Source organism: Cebus imitator, unplaced genomic scaffold (genome assembly GCF_001604975.1).
Source record: "Cebus imitator isolate Cc_AM_T3 unplaced genomic scaffold, Cebus_imitator-1.0 Scaffold22, whole genome shotgun sequence".
Classification (NCBI taxonomy): Eukaryota; Metazoa; Chordata; class Mammalia; order Primates; family Cebidae; genus Cebus; species Cebus imitator.
In genome coordinates, this window is record NW_016107337.1 from 6403100 (window position 1) to 6415834 (window position 12735).

At 42.6% G+C, this 12735-nt stretch overlaps 1 long non-coding RNA gene across 1 annotated transcript in view; it reads left to right on the top strand.

The window, feature by feature from the left end:
• The window catches only part of LOC108299526, a 16876-nt gene extending 7549 nt beyond the window's left edge, over positions 1-9327 (top strand). Inside the window, exons 3-4 of the long non-coding RNA XR_001823005.1 lie at positions 8447-8453; positions 9177-9327. This is a non-coding gene — a long non-coding RNA (uncharacterized LOC108299526). The remainder of the gene's footprint in view (positions 1-8446; positions 8454-9176) is intronic.
• Positions 9328-12735: the final 3408 nt, after the last annotated feature.

Sequence of the window (12735 nt, forward strand, 5' to 3'; positions counted from 1 at the left end):
ATTTTCCCCGAGTATTTTTGGCGTGTTATTTAGGGTCCATTTTAGTCAATGGAATATCTAGGTAAAGGGTGTGAACATTTTTTTTTGTTTTGTTTTTGAGACAGTGTCCTTCTGTCACCCAGGCTGGAATGCAGTGTTATGATCTCGGCTCACCGAAACTTTCAAAGCCTCCCAGGTTCAAGCGATTCTCCTGCCTCAGTCTCCCGAGTAGCTGGGACTACAGGCATCATTATGACCAGCTAATTTTTGTATTTTCAGTCGAGACGGATTTCACCATGTTGGCCAGGCTGGTCTCAAACTCTTGACCTCAGGTGATCCATCCACCTCGGCCTTCCAAAGTGCTGGGATTACAGGTGTGAGCCACCACGCCCAGCTGGGTGTGAACATTTTTAAGGCTCTTGATTCACACTGTCCATTCTAAAATGTCTGCCCTAACTTACCTCCTCACCAACAATGAGTGAGAGTTCCATCAACAGAAGAGAAATAGATTTTATCCTGGTACTGTCCAGAGGAAGCTGGTAGGGTTACTGGCCTCCCTCATTAATCCCTTCCCACCTTTTATTCTGATTAACTTAAAAACAAAATATAACAAATATTACCATTTTAACCACTGTTAAGTGTACTTCGGCAATGTACACTTTGTTGTGAAACAAATCTCCGGGAGTTTTTCATCTTGCAAATCTGATACTCTGTACCCATGAAATGACACCCCTTTCCTCCTCCTCACAAACCCTGGCAAGCACCTGCTTGTGCTCTGTTTCTGTGAATTTGACTACTTTCGATTAAGTGGGATCATCCAGTCCTCCTGAGGCGCTTTTGGAGCAGCGTATCTAGGAATTACAGCATGTCTTTGAATAACATTTGTTCAATGTTGTTTTGTTATACCATTAATGAGGAAAAAAATAATTCCTGGCCGGAGCCACTGTGCGTGGAGCTTGTGAATTCTTCCCATAACTGCTCAACTCTCCCCAAAACTGTGAGTTTTCTCTGGGTCCTCCCTTTTCCTCCTGCATCTAAAGATGAGCATATTATGTTCATTGCAGGTCTGAACTGTCTCCGTCTGCGTGAGTGCGGGTGTGTGTGTGTGCACCCTGTGATGGATAGCGTCCTGTCCAGGGTCAGTTCCCGCCTTGTGCCCTGAACTACCTACCTGGATGGGCTCTAGGGGCTCGTGACACTGTATTGGAATTATTGGGCAAATAATTATCTTACTAGTTTTTATTCATCTTTCTTTTTTTTTTCTCCTTTATTGCCAACAATATTAATCTTTCTTAGATGTATGTGTGGCTCCCTTTTATTCCATGTTGACTATTACAAGTACTTTGGGTCTTTATTTAGGAGTTTGTTGATGTTTTTGTAGCCAGAAACATGCTGTGGGAACTTAACTCTTGCTTATATCAATTAACCAATGGTAAAACTCGCTTCTTTATACATTTCACTTGAAGTCGAAGCTTCCAAGAACCTATTGATGACATTAAGTGAGGACTTACTGCATTTGCAAAGCGGTGGTCACACAGGTGTTTGGTGAGTGAGAGGCAGACTACACTGCCCTCCTGTTTCTTATTGCTGCTGATCCCATCTCTGGTCCCACCCCTTCCCATGTGAGCTCCATATACACATATCCACATTCCTCTTGGATACCCCTATTTGGATGCCTTCCAGCCACTTCTATCACAACATGGCCTGAACTAAGCTCATCATCTCACTCCATGTCAAGCCTATTCTTTGTCCTCCAGGTTGCTTACCCCAGCAAATGCCACCATCACGCATCCAGGTGTACAACTTGGAAACCTGGAGTCATCTCACATTCCTTCCAGTTGCAGTAAAGTCAGTTCCCATGCTCTGTCAGTTCTACCTTCAAAATATCTCTTAAATCAGGCTCATCCCATTCTTCATTTCAGTCTCTTATAATATCTCTTATTGCTGGATCATTGGGTTAGCCCCAATCTCCTCTCCCTGCCGTAGCCTGAGTCCCTTCAATTCTGCCTCCAAACTGTTGCCCAAGTAATCTTTCTAAAAGACTAATTTAATTATATTGGTCCTTTGCTTAAAATAGTTTAAAGCTAGGCCAGGTGCAGTGGCTCACACCTGTAATCCCAGCATTTTAGGAGGCAGAGGCAGGAGAATCGCTTGAACCTGGGAGGCGGAAGTTGTTGTGAGCCGAGATTGCACCATTGCACTCCAGCCTGGGTGACAAGAGTGAAACTCCGTCTCAAAAAAAANAAAAAAAAAAAAAAAAAAAAAAAAAAAAAAAAAAAAAAAAAAAAAAAAAAAAAAAAAAAAAAAATTAAGGCTGTTAGGGTAAAGTCCAAATTCCTCAACAAGACTTTCCATGATTCCTGTCTCTCTGGCTCATCCACGCCTACCCCTGGAGCCCTGTGCTGCCGCTGGGCAGACCTGCTTGCAGAGTGCCTCATACTCCATCACTGAACTGGAGGCCTTTTGTACACCCTGCTACTTTTTTCTTTTTTGGAATATTCCCTTTCCTCCCTTCTTCTCTTGGACAATTATTTGTGAGGTAAGTGTCAGATAAAGGAATCATCCCTTCTCCAGAAAGTCTTCCCAAATTCCCCTGCCTGGATCTGTGTCCCTTTTCTGGCCTCATAGTCTCAAGTACAGACCTCCATTTCTGAGCCATCCTTAATTGTTGCTCTACATACATATTTGTCTCCTCAGCTAGATTTGTAAGCTACTTAAGGATAGGTTCTGGATGTTTTATCTCTGCCTCTAGCCCTAGCCCAGTGCCCAGCACATAGGAAATGCTCCGAGCAACCTTGCTAAATGCATGTTGAATGGAGTTACTTTTGACCTCATACCTCCAAAATAAAGGACAAAATCTTCCTGTTGCTACCACATATAAGGTGAGTTCTTATAAATGCCCACTTTCCTCTTGTTTATAGGGAAGTATGGATATGACGGTATCTTCAAAGTAAGCAGAGTCCTCCATTAGGAGAATCAGAGCGGTCCTAAATCTTGCAGCCCAACAAGAAGCCAAGAAACATAGAAAATACCATTTTCTTGTAATGCCCCCATTTATGTATTTATTTCAAACTTAATACCATCTTCTGTTAGTCTCTGACAACTCTGCACCCCTTCTAAAAGTATAGTGCCAAAGTGAATAAAACTCAGAAGCTTAGGTCCAAGGGCAAGTCACTGACTCAAAAGTCGTGACTTGCTTCCCTTTTTTTTGTTTTCCTAGTGTACAATGATGCTTGTGCTTGCTTTATTCAGAGGGTGAAGACAGATTTTTTAAAAAACTGCACATAAATGGAGGAAATGAAAAAATTCCTCCATTATCCCAATCTCGACGAGATTAACTGATCAAAACTGTGAAAGGCATTTTGTAAAGCATTAGAGATCTAATGGGAATTCCTCATTTAATCCTGTTTCTTCCACTATTCCCGCTCTTACTCCCCTCTTCCATTTCCCACCCCACCCCTTAGCCCCAGCTTTTTAGTTGCTATTGCAATTCAGCGGCATTTGCTCCGCAATCAGCATTTCTTCCCTTTGCCTTTCTTTCCGTCTCCCACCCTCCTGGGAGGCCAAGAAGGAGGCGCAGAAGAGGAGGAGTAGAGAGGAAGAAGCCCCAGTAGTATTCAGCCTGCCCGGCTCCCTACAGGAAGTGATCTTTCTGCTTTTAGGTCAGCCACACGCCTCCCAGCCAGCCAGCAGCTCTAACTAATTAGCACACGTGATGGGAATTGGAAACAAAGTCGCCAACAATAGGAGCGTGGGAACCCGAGCTGCGCTGCAATTACAGCGCCCCTCCTCCCCCGCCTGGATCGGCTGCGGGCGACGCGCCACCCGCCCGCCCAGGGAGGGCCCGCCAGGCCCGGGCGCCCGGGGCTCCCGGCCGCGTCCGTCCAGTGGGTCGCGCCGCTCGCCTCCGCCCTGTGGGGGTCTGCACACAATAGGGGGAAAGCGTGTTTAGGGAACCTCAGCGCTTGCCAGGTCACGCGAGAGGTCAGTTCCCCTTTGTTGGGAGAGGGCGAGGGAAGAAAGACGGTCATCAAATATCCTCCTTGTGATAGTTTAGGGGCCTGGACAGCTCAGGAGCCCGCGGGCCCACCGTGGGGACTGGGGGACTCTGCGGGACGTGTGCCTACGGGCTGTCCGGGCGCCGCGGGGAACGCGCTTTCTTTATAGTATTTACGGGAGAAGTGGACCCTGCCCTTTCCGCGTCCTGCTGTGAGGGGACTGTTGCGGGGGCGCCAAAGAGCAGCGACCACGGGCGGGACAGCGAGGGCCAGAAGCCGGGCGCTGCTAGGGGGACGCTTCTGACCTGGGCTCGCCCTAACGGGCTGGTGGCGGCCCCGAGCGCATGCGCCTAGCGGTCGCCTTGGCGGCGGTGGTTTCAGAGGTAGGCTGATGGAAATTTGCGCCTAAAGTTTCCCAGTGCACTACATTCCGATGATTTATTTATTTATTTATTTATTTTTAAAGAATAACAGCTTTATTTAGAATTCACATACCACGCAATTTACCTATTTAAAGTGTATGACTCGGCCAGGCGCGGTGGCTCACGCCTGTAATCCCAGCACTTTGGGAGGCCGAGGTGGGCAGATCACTTGAGGTCAGGAGTTTGAGACCAGCCTGACCAACATCGTGAAACCCGGTCTCTACCAAAATACATTAGCCGGGCCTGGTGGTGGGCACCTGTAATTCCAGCTACTCGGGAGGCTGAGACAGGAGAGCCGCTTGAACCCTGGAGGCAGAGGTCGCAGTGAGCTGAGATTGCGCCACTGCACTCCAGCCTGGGCGACAGAGACTCCGTATCTAAATAAATAAATAAATACAATAAAAATATTTTTTAAAAGTGTATGATTCAACGGATTTTAGGATGTTTACAGATATGTGCAGCCATCACCAGTCAATTTTAGAGCATTTTCGTCCTCAGATTCCCCAAACCTATCCCCTTTAGCTACTAATCCACCCCATAATGCTAACCTCTCCCATTCCCTAGTTCCAAACAACCACAAATCTATTTTCTGTCTCTTTCAGATTTGCCTATTTTAGACATTTCATACAAATGGAATCCTATGTCATCCTTTGCGTCTGGTTTCTTTAAGCATGTTTTCAAGGTTCATCCAGGTTGTAGCATGTATCCATAGTGTTTCCTTTTTATTGCTGGGTGGAAACACGTTTTGTTTATCCATTCATCAGTTCATGGGCATTTGAATTGTTTCCACCTTTTGGCCCTTATGGTGCTATGAACATGTACATGCAGGTCTTTGTGTGGGCATGTTTCCACTTCTCTTGGGTAAATAGATAACTTAGGAGCAGAATTGCCTCGTTGATGGTAAATTTATGTTTAATTTCTCAGGAAACTGTCAAACTGCTTCCAAACTGGCAATAAATTCCCGACCGTTAGGGCTTAGTTTTTCTCCAGCTTCCCACTGATATTTGCTATTGTGTGTCTTTTTGGTTATGGCCGCTCTAGTGGGTATAAAGTCAGTCCTAAACTACAGGAGATTTGGTGAGCCCTAAACTCTTTTCCAGTGCTAAATTTCTGAGGCATAAGAAGTGGAACTTGCATAGCATAGTCTAGCAGGGTCATGAATGGCAATTTACTTAATCAGCTGCCAAAACACAATAGTATCACTATTTTCTGTGAAAATTGAAGTAGAAAGTAATTATTTACAAACATGTATCTAAGTGATATCATAGAGCTGTTCAAGAAAGCACCAGTTAACAGCCGACTCCTTTTGATACTCTCCCCGTCTACACCCCAACTCTACTCCCAAATTTCAGCTTTTACTATCTGTAGCAGACAAGTTACTTCCATGCTACGTGATTAAAAATGACCCTGTATACTCAGAAACACCAAGTGGCAGTAAAATGTTACTCTAGGTTGTGTTCTCCAAACCCAGGGTTATTTTCTTGGAGCCAGGGTGTTTGATCAGGCTTCAAGTTTATTTAGATATAAGCCTAATTTCTCATTTATAGGAAACTACTTTTATAATAATAGTTATAATGTTTCTGTTTACATGATTGGCTGTAGATCACCAAAGGGGTGGGCTATCATGTAACATTAAAAAAATTCAGACAGTATGTTGCATTTATAGCAATAAAATGGATGGGGAAAATCCCCTCCTGGCTTAACGTAGTCTTTTCCTTTCCTTACTTTTCCCTTTTCCTTTTTCCCTTTCCCTTCCTTTCCTTTCCGAGATAGGGTCTTGCTATGTTGCCCAGGCTAAAGTACAGTGGTACAGTCATAGCTCACCATAACCTTGAATCCTTGCACTAAAGCAATCCTCCCACCTCAGCTTCCTGAGTAGCTGGGATTACAGACATGAGCACTGTGCCTGGCCCTGTTTCTTAAATTCAGAAATGACAGTCATGATCTTACATTTATTTCACTGTAGTATATTTCTTCAGTAAAGATACTGCATACAGCAGTTGAAATATATTCTGGTTAGAACAGGCCATTTTAAATACAGATGAGATGCAAACATGACAGGTGATATATTTACTGTGTCTTCACCTTGCTTGGATTTGCAGTGATTCCAGGTCTTGGCTGCATATCAGAATCACCTGGGAGGCTTTAAAAACATACTTATGCCAGACCCCAACCCAAACTAATTATATCCCAATCTGCTTTTGTTTGTTTTGTTTTTGAGAATGGAGCCAACTTCAGTATTTTTTGCCAGCTCTCCAGTAGATTCCAAATACAGCCAGAGTTGAAGTTAGTCTTACCCAGTGGTTCTCCAAGTATGGTCCCAGGACTGACTGCATCATCTGGGAACTTGATTGAAATGCAAATTCTTGGTCCCAACCCAGACTTACAGAAGCAGAAACTCCATGAGAGGGGCCCAGCAATCTGTGTTTTAATAGTCCTTCAGGTAATGTGTGCTGAAGTTTGACAACTACTGACATAAGCAGAAATTCTCCGCTTTGGCTGCATGTGGGAGACACCTGAGAACTTCAAAAACTACTGATGCCTTGGTTTACACCTCAAGAGATTGTAATTTTAATTGTTTTGCGGTGAGTCCTGTGAATTGAAATGAAAAAAAGGAAGCTCCCCAGATAATTCTAGTATGTGGCCAAGTTGTGAATCATAGACAACAGCAATTCTTAAAGTATGGTCCCAAGGATACAGCATCAGCATCATCTGAGAATTGTTTGAACTACAAATTCTTGAGTCCACCCAGATCTACTGATTCACATAGTATGTGTGGGGGGACACCCCAAATCTATGTCTATTATTAAACTCTCCATGTAATTCTAATACCCACTAATGGTTTAGGACCACTGGTTTAAACATTGCAGTTTCAGGGTCTGAATATATATTTCAGTTTTGGGGGTGGATCATAGTGCCTTACACAATTTTGAACTACAGGCCCTGGAGAAACAGTTTCTCTGTTAAAATAATTTATATATATTCTTAAATTCTCATTACCATTGTAATTTACTCCTTATTTATTATTTTGCCTCTGTAGATTTGAAGGCTGATCTCATCTATGCTTTTATCTTTTATCTGTTCATTTATTTAGGTCGCAGAGGTCCGAACATTTCATTTTGACATAGGGGAAATAATGGCTTCCTTTCTTCTCGATGGAGCCCTTCCCTTGGGAAATGTTTTGAGAGTTCATGGTTTCTTAAGATAAGCAGCAACTGTCTTAAACATCAAACCATTACCACCATCAACAAAACCACCTGAAACCTCATATAGATCAATTTAGGAATTTAACATGTATCCTGAATTAATCAGGAAAGTACAAAGTTCTTATGTAAAAGAGCTTGGCTGATTTTAGACACATAGCTGAATACTGTGTAACTCACAATGATCTTTTGATGGATAGCCTTGAAGCCAAGCAATTCCTTTTCTCCTCAGTTATCTTTTATTAGAGCCAGGTTTCTCCATCAGCAAAGATAAATGGTTTTCTAGAGCAGTGGTTCCCAATGTGTGGTCTTTTGTCCACCACTAGCAGTGTCTTCTCCTCCAGATGATTCTGATGCCTGCTAAAAGTTGAGAACTGGTTTTAGAGCAAGAAAACAGAATGATTTTTGGCTCACCACCTATCAGGGCAGTGTTTTCTCCATCCAATAATCTGCCAAGTATTGCTCAATTTTTTCTCATAGTTTTCCCCTTATTCTTTCCATTCCTGAAGCCATTCTCTTAATCCAGGTTCATTCCTAGCAGATTCCCAGCTCGTTTTCCCTCTATGTGTGTATTCTTTTTGTATCACCTCAACTATGCATGATGAACATTCAAAGTCTCCCCCTTCTGTTTGTAAACCTAACTAGATTGCCTTATTCCATTTATGTTCTTTGTCCTCATAGGCTTCATAATCACTTTCCAGTGGCCCATTCCACTCCTGCCCTGTTTTCTTATGAGACCCCCTTCTCTTCCAGTATATGGCACAGACCACCACAACCCTCTCCCACTTTCTCTCTGAACTCCATGAACCTACAAATAAAGGTAATGGGAAAAATGGCAATAAAGTGCTCTTGTCCATTGTACTGAAATGTCTAATCCTGTACAATTCTTTCTTCAGTCATCATCTATGAACATATTCTTATTCTGTCTTGCACTAAAAAATTTGAGCCCCAAAGATCAGATTCCATGAGTAAACACATGGAAGAAGCAATATAAAAATTATTCCTAGAGATCAAGATGGAGTATCAGAGAAAATGCTGAAGATGAGACTATAATGTGGTCTTGTCAGTCTTCAAGGTTTTTGCTGTGTGCATACATGTGAGCCCAAGTGTCTAATTCAGGAAGACAGAGTATTTACAGCCTCCAGTATTGTGCCCTGTGTAGAAAACATTAACAATCATAAAGCAAGATCATGTGTTTGTGTATGTGCATGTGAAATTAAGAAATCAATTCTTCTAGTCAAATTTTAAGGGAAAAAATCCCAATAAGTGTTGCAAATGATCAATAAATAGTACCAGGACAGTGGGATAAGTCTCTGTGTTTTAAACAAAAAATTTTAGAAGAAACAAAAGTGGTTTGAATTAAGTACTAAAAAAATTTAACATGAACTGATAGAGTAAAATTTTGGTTAGTGACCAATTTAAGGATTACCTATTAACATTTATCATTTAAAAAAAAATTTTTTAGACACGGGGTCTCACTATGTTGCCCAGGCTGAAGTGCAGTGGCTCTTCACAGGCACGATCCCACTGCTGATCAGCACAGGAGTTTTGACCCGCTCCGTTTCTGATTTGAGCCGGTTCACCCCTTCTTAGGCAACCAGGTGGTCCCCCGCTCCGGGGAGGTCACTATATTGATGCTGAACTTAGTGCGGACACCCAATCCGCACAGCGCACTACAGCCCAGAACTCCTGGGCTCAAGGGATCCTCCAACCTCAGCCTCCCGAGTAGCTGGGGCTACAGGCAGGGGCCACCGCACCTGGCGTTTTTCAGTTTTTTTACTACCAAGGAAATATTAAACCAACTCTTAAAACTGGGTATCGAAATTATCTGTTTGAGGCATATATTTTACAGAGAACAAAAGCTTTTAACTCAGAGCTGTGAATTCTCAGAAAAATATGCTTGAAGATTCAGTATTTTTGATAAATCTTTTCAAAGGTCCTTTACATAGTATTGTGCTAATGTGCATGGATTGAGACGATAACATGTGATGGATGGCACATATAAGCACAGAAAAATCAAGCTGTCTTCAAAACTGAATATATTTTGCTTTTTAAAAATTAGGCCAGGTGTGGTGGCTCACACCAGGAATCCCAGCATTTTGGGAGGCTGAGGCTGGTGGATCGCTTGAGACCAAGAGTTTGAGACCAGCCTGGGCAATATGGAGAGATCACTTCTGCACAAAAATTTAAAAATATTGGCTGGGCATGGTGACATGCACCTGTCGTCCTAGCTACTCTGGAGGCTGAGGTGGGAGGATTACTTGAGCCCAGCAGTTTGAGGTTATAGTGAGCTGTGATTGCACTACTGCGGTCTGGTCTGGGCAACAGAGGGAAGCCCCACCCTCGACATTTTATGGCATGTATTTGAACCCTTGAAAAATTCTACCAACTCATCTGTCTCAACATTACTTTTATTCTATATACTATGTATTATAATTACTAAATACGATATTACAAACATAAAACCCAAATGGCTAAATTATGGAAGTCTTTTAATAGTGTTTTTTTGTTTGTTTGTTTTGTTTTTTGAGACGGAGTTTCGCTCTTGTTACCCAGGCTGGAGTGCAATGGCGCAATCTCGGCTCACCGCAACCTCCGCCTCCTGGGTTCAGGCAATTCTCCTGCCTCAGCCTCCTGAGTAGCTGGGATTACAGGCACGCGCCACCATGCCCAGCTAATTTTTTGTAGTTTTAGTAGAGACGGGGTTTCACCGTGTAGACCAGGATGGTCTCGATCTCTTGACCTCGTGATCCACCCCCCTCGGCCTCCCAAAGTGCTGGGATTACAGGCGTGAGCCACCGCGCCTGGCCCCTTTTAATAGTGTTTTTAAGTGGTAAAAGAAAAGTTTATTCAAGCACACATTCTGTCGAGATCCAAGGAAGTGAGTTGTATTCTTCAGCATGCACTCTCAGGGAGGATGAGCACGCAGCCTGCTGCACTTGGGAAAGCTGTTCACGGAGGATAGTGCAAGGCTGGTGAAAGGAATCCCCAGGAACAATGAACTCTGGGGATTTGGCTTGAGAGGTAGATGGGTTGAAAGCCTAAAGTGGTCCTAGGCTCATTTGTCTTGTGCATTGGTGATAGGGTCGGTAGAGCCAGTTCACAGTGGGAATTTCCAGCAGAGACAAAGCACCCCTTCCTTTCACTGTCATTTGACAAGAAGGTCAAAAAGGACAAGAACAGGGGAGAAAATTGTCGACTAAAAATGCAAGCTCCTCTTAAATGGCAATACTTACCAGAAATACCAAGCTCTTTGTCATTTATTTGGAAAGAAGCTTGCCTTATTTCTTTAACTTCTCTATAATGGATTTGAAAAAGAAAAATCCTTGAAAAATAGAAAAATATATTTTACTCTAAAAATAGGCCTTTTAAGTGGCAAAAATTTGTATATTTTGTTTTGCTCCTTCAATTACTGGCAAGTGAAATAGAATACATTCTAAAAGCTGAGAAACAGAACACTTATCTATAACAAAAATGCCTACTTACAAACATACATTAAGATTCCATAAAAGTTTTGAAATAGGAATGTTTTAGCTCAGGCTGCCATAACAAAATGCTATAGACTGAGTGGTTGAAACAACAGAAGTTTATTTTCTCATAGGTCTGGAGGTTGGAGGTCTAAGATCAAGGTTCCAGCATGGACAGGTTCTGGTGAGGGCTGTCCTGGCTTGTGGATGGCTGCCTTCTCTGTGTGTCCTCACGTGGGGCAGAGAGGGAGAGAGAGAGGGAAAGGAAGCAGGGGAAGAGAGAGGGAAAGGAAGGGGGGTAGGGGAGAGAGGGAGAGAGAGAGGGGGAGAGAGAGAGAGAGAGAGAGAGAGAGTGAGACGGAGAACCAGGAGAGAATGAATTAGTTCTCTGGTGTCTCTTCTTAAAAGGGCATTGGTCCCATTGTAGAGATTCCAGCCTCATAACCTCATCTAAACCTAATTATCTCCCAAAGGCCCCAACTCCAAATACTATTACATTGGGGGTTAGTACTTCAGCATATTAATTTGGGGTAACACAATTCAGGAATGATATCCAACCATGCTTCACTTCTTTTGTGTATCTTGTAACTAGAATATTACCTGGCCCCACTAGCCTTTGACTACAGATGAGGTCACATTAATGCCTAAATTCCAATGATTCTTAACCCTTCCTGCCAGACTATAGGACTTTGGCCCCTTTCTAAGCTCTCAGCCCTGCCTGGGTAATGCCTCATTGATATTCAATGCTGTTTGTCAATGACATCTTCCTCTTGAAGGCCTGTGCACTGCCTCTATAGCTAAGCCCTAGTCATCACCATTTACCTTCATAGTGCCATTTGACAGTGTATATGCATGTATATGTGGGGGGCATGGGGTGGTGGTACAGAATAAACCTGTCCCAGTTCTCTGCAGCATATTGTCATTTGGGTGCTGATGTGACATTATTATTGTTGTTATCTTTACCAGAATTATCTACTATATAAATAACTCCTTCAGCTTTTGGTCCTAAGCCTTTTCTCTAATGTGACTCAAAAATTTATCCTCTCAAGATAAAATATTTGCAAACTATGCATCCAACAGGGAACTGATATCCAGAGTTTGCATGGAACTCAACAACAACAACAACAACAAAACAACAACAACAAATAACCCTATTAAAAAGTGGGCAAAGGATATGAAGAAACATTAGTGGATCGGCAGCCCTCTAGTTTCAAAGATGTAGAGTCTGTGAATTCCAATTTGGGGCTCACATGGAACCTCCTGCTATACTTTAATTTTTTTTCTAGTGGTGCCAAAGGCATATACTTTAATAATTTAAAATCATTTTGGACTTATTTATAATAAATATCTAAGAACACAAAAAGCAATAAATTATGAAATTCTTGAAAACCAGATCCAAAGAAGTCGTATATCCCAACTGTTACAGGATTATCTCAGCACCCAGGCTACCCAGGAAACAAGGCTTTACTTCCACTAAATGCAGCTTGGTACCAAGTCCGGGGAGTGATACTCCCCAGATTGCTTTTGTGACATCCTAAGATTTATCTCATTTATATCTAGCGCTATCTTGGACATGTAAAAATAAAAACTAGTTGAATTATTTAAACTATGAAAATATTCTGCAAATTACTATTTTAATTGAGAAAATAATATGCTGTATGTTAAT